General features: G+C 38.6%; 1 pseudogene; it reads right to left on the reverse strand.

Annotated features, from left to right (window-relative positions):
- Positions 1 to 1,893: 1,893 nt before the first annotated feature.
- The window catches only part of LOC102840960, a 36,179-nt pseudogene continuing 33,563 nt past the window's right edge, over positions 1,894 to 4,509 (reverse strand).

The raw sequence follows: 4,509 nt of genomic DNA on the forward strand, positions 1-4,509 counted from the left end.
AATGAAGAGGAAATATAGTTGAAAAATGAAAATTGAAAGATGAAAAATCTGTCACACCTTTCCCTCCAGACTTACAGCTCCATGGCTTCTAGTGCTGGGTCACTGCTTCCTATCTGGTCTTTATTGTAGGTGTATGGAGAATATACTGTCATAGGAAGCATTATACTTCTAGATAGACCTCAAAATGTTCTTTTTGATGTTAAATGCAATGCCATTCCACATCAAATGTAATTCCTGGTATAGTTAGCCATATAACTATCAGATTCAAAATTGCTAATGCCACTTCATTTCTGTTCACTAATTCCTAGTTTATAGATTGTCTTTCTTTCTTTTTTTTTTTTTTAGAACACAATAAATTGCTTTATTTTTGGTACGCATCCACATGTCAGCATTGAGTGATCCAGAACAGAACAGTGGAAAGATGCAACATTTTGCAAGGAAAATAAGTCCACCAATTTCTGGGATCTGCCATGCACACCAAGTTCTTTCTGACACCCTGCTGAGGATTGTGGGAAGCATCAACACCAAAACCAAAGTACACACCAAATAAAAGGTTTTTTTTTAATTCCAGTTGTCAGATTCCAAACCAGACCCAAATGGATTGCAAGGATGATCAAATGAGAGTCCTGTTTGTTTAAAACTTCTTCCATTTTTAAAAGAAAAGCAATTATAGGAAAACAAAGTATTCTGAGGGAACATGTGTGATTACAAGTGACTTCATGTGGCCTTTCTCCGAATTTAACCACCAATGACTTTGAGATCTGGCAGGTCTGAGTTACCCTGGTGACCATTCTTGCCATCACATCAAAGCCTGAGCTAAAACAGCAAATCAGCCAACGATGACAGCAGAAGATGGTGGCAGGGCTGAGGACCCCATGTTCATGTCCCAGGCTGGTAGACAGTAAATCAGTGTAGTTACAGAATGAAATGAGGTAGGTCAGAGGCTCATTCCAACCTTACTTGATGGCTTCTGGCCAAAGTAAGGAAATGTCATGGGGAGTGTGGGGTGCAGGGAAGGACTTTGGAAGGAGGAAGAGAGAAGCAGTGCCCCTTAATTAGGTAGGGAGAGAGATGTTGTGGGGGAAATGCTGAATTCCTCACCAAAGGCCAATTTCAGATGGGAGCATAGGGGTTACAATCTATGCTTCAGCCAAGGTGGTAGTGGAGGAAAGTGGTTAGAGATGGCTTGGAAAGGAGGGAATCATTTAAGATTTTAGTACCCCACACACCCAGTATCAAGCAGTTCCACAGGTGACAACTCAAAAATTTAACGCTTATCCTAAGAAGCCACCCCAAACTGGAAGGCTGTTGCAGGGAGAGGGGCTGAGGTAAGGGAATGGGACAAGGGAAGAAGGCAGAGACCCCACCCCGTCTGTGTAATCAGTAGCAAGGTGATTGTGTGATGTGTCTTTTCACAGTTGAGTTGGATGAGCCCCACCATTTATAATGAAAATCAGTTTAAATATACTTTCTTGATCCCGGGTGTTCAACTATGTAGATAGTGGTTACACTGGACAGGATGATGTGCTATGTTGTTGTTGTTGTTAAGTGCCATCGAGTTGATTCCAATCCATGGCGAACCTGTATAGAGTTTCCAAAGAGCAGCTGGTGAGCTTGAACCACTGACGTTGCAGTTCAAACCACTTTGCAGTCTGATGCATTAGCCCACAGTGCCACACCAGGACTTCCCAGCAGTACTTATATATTTCAAATAGACAAAAAAATTAGTATCAGTTACAATATCTTAAGATACCTTGCCCTTGAATGGGAGCTTCCTTTCCAGTACTTTGAGGTCTACAAGGCGTGTCTAGAAAATTTACTCCTGTGGAAAATGAAGACTACTTCAATAGAATGGGGTGGGGAAAGGGTAAGACCTGTAGTTTTTCTTTTTGATTAATTGCTGTAACACTGTTCTGCAAGTGGTTGAGGGGTTTTCATATTTTCTTTAGACATCATTAGGCACTAGAGCTCTTGCAGGACAATTTAGATGCTATATGAATTCTGTCATTTTGCTAGCAGTCATATGGCTCTTGGGTCCACCACTCCATTAAAACAATTCACTCCATTTGTATTAATTTTTGTTACAAATTTTACAAAGGGGGTGCTTCTGGATATTTAGGTCCACATCCTATTTAAGGCTATATAGCTGGTTTTCTGAATTGTTCTTGGAAGTGCAATTATCATCCCTGTACTTCTTGTAAGTCTTGTCATGCTGTTATCTTCTAGACCCCAGCTAACTGTGCCATCTCCTTCTACTTTTCGGCCTTCTTTGAGTTCTTTCAACAGTCAGAAATTGTGAGGGACTTTTCCTCCTGAACCGGTGGTGCTGCCATTTTGCATAGCTGTTGCTCGAAGGTCTGTCCCTTCTTCCCCTAGTTTATAAATCTTTAGACATCCTTTAAAATTGTGAAAACTTCCAATTTTCCGAGATTCATATTTTATATATTCCATGTTCAGATTATTAATGGATACTTGCAGCTGTTCTTCTAATTTTGAGTTGTCCCCCACCAGCAAATGAAGGTCCCAAAAGTTTTCCTCCATTCACATTATTGTGGTTATCTCTAATTTGAGGAGGCACATGTTACATTTTGAGTACCTTCTTTCATGATGGTTTTATTTTCCAGCACCATATCTTACAGTATTCTAGTGATGGTCACAACGTTTCAGTATTCAATATTCAGTTGTTATCCATATTTGTTGTTATTAAGTACCTTCAAGCTGATTCCAACTCAGAGTGACCCTGTATGAGTTTCCGAGGAGCAATTGGTGTTTTTCAATTGTTGTTAAGTGTCATCCAGTTGATTCTGACACATGGTGACCCATTATAGTGTTTCTGTGGAATAGCAGGTGAATTTGAGTTTATATTTTAAGTGACTTTGTATTGGTCTGACTCACAGCGACTCTGTATTGAATTTCTAAGTCTGTACATCTTTGCTAGAATAGAAAGCCTGATATTTCTCTTGCATATCATGTACGCTATATACATATACGGAGTCCTGGTGTGGCACTCTGAATTAATGCACCAGACTGCAAAGCCATTTGAACTGCAAGGTCGGTGGTTCAAGCTCATCAGCTGCTCCTTGGAAACCCTATACAGGGTTGCTATGGGTTGGAACCGACTCAACGGCGCTTAACAACAACACCAAATATACATATACACATATATGGAGTCCTGGAGAGTCCTGGTATGGCTTTGTGAGTTAATGTGCTGGACTTCAAAGTTGGTTTTAACTGCAAGGCTGGCGTTTCAAACTCACCAGTCACTCCGCAGAAACCCTATACAAGGTCACTTTGGGTCGAATCCAACTCGATGGCACTTAATAACAACAACAATGGAGTCCTAGTGTGGCGTTGTGGATTAATGCGCTGCACTGCAAACCTGGTTTGAACTGCAAAATCGTCAATTTTATCAGCTGCACCTTAGAATTCCTATACTGGGTTATTATGGGTGGAACTGACCTTTGACAATTAACAGTGATATATACGAAATCATTATAATAAATGTGATAAATTAAATTGAATTTTAAGCCACTATGTAGAATTTCAGTGTGGCATTGTGGGTCAATGCTCTGTACTGCACTGTTGGTTTGACAAGGTCAGTAGTACAACCTAGCCAGCTGCTCCTCAGAAACCCTATACAGGGTCACTATGAGTAGAAATCAACTCAACGGCACTTAACAACAACAACATCATATTGAATCTAATTTATTGAACATCATTGAATGTTGAAAAAAATCCAGCCAAAATGCGCTTTTAGAAGCCATGATCACAAAACTTGTCTTTCACATTTTGGTCATGTTATCAGGAGGGACCAGTCCCTATGGAAAGACATCATACTTGGTAAAGTGGAGGTTTAGTAAAAAAAAAGGAAAAATCCCAACGAGGTGGATTGGCACAGTGGCAGCAGCACCTGTCTCAAGGATAACAATAATTGTGATGATGGCACAGTTGTAGCAATGTTTCATTTGGCTGTGCATAGTTTTGCTATGAGTTGCATCTGCCTCGAGGACACGTAATAGCAACAAAAAACATATTGAATGTCATAGTTTAAAGCACAGGTTTATGGTACTGACCAGGTCTCTGACTGATGTCCTAGAACACTCAAATATTACTTTTAATAATATTTTATATAATCAATATTCCAGAATGATGTCTGAATTGATGAATTGTAAATATAAAAGTGCCACATAATTGATATTGTCATGTAATAATGCATTATGATAATAGTACTAAAACCTCACCTTTTTATTCTGCTGCTTTAAAATTGTTCCTGCTAATTGGATTTAAATTCATATTTATTGTGAATTAAATATATATTTTTTAACTTTTAAGATTAAAATTTAGGAGTAAAATTGAAATGATCAAGTTCTCAAAATTGGAAAATAGTTTGCTGTTTAAAAACAACTATTTTAAATCATGCAAATTCTAAAAACTACAGTTGAGATTAAATATCTTTCATTGATTTCAAATCAGGAGATTATTTTTTCATAGAAAATAATGATTTTTTTA

This window comes from Chrysochloris asiatica, unplaced genomic scaffold (assembly GCF_000296735.1).
Source record: "Chrysochloris asiatica unplaced genomic scaffold, ChrAsi1.0 scaffold00563, whole genome shotgun sequence".
Classification (NCBI taxonomy): domain Eukaryota; kingdom Metazoa; phylum Chordata; class Mammalia; order Afrosoricida; family Chrysochloridae; genus Chrysochloris; species Chrysochloris asiatica.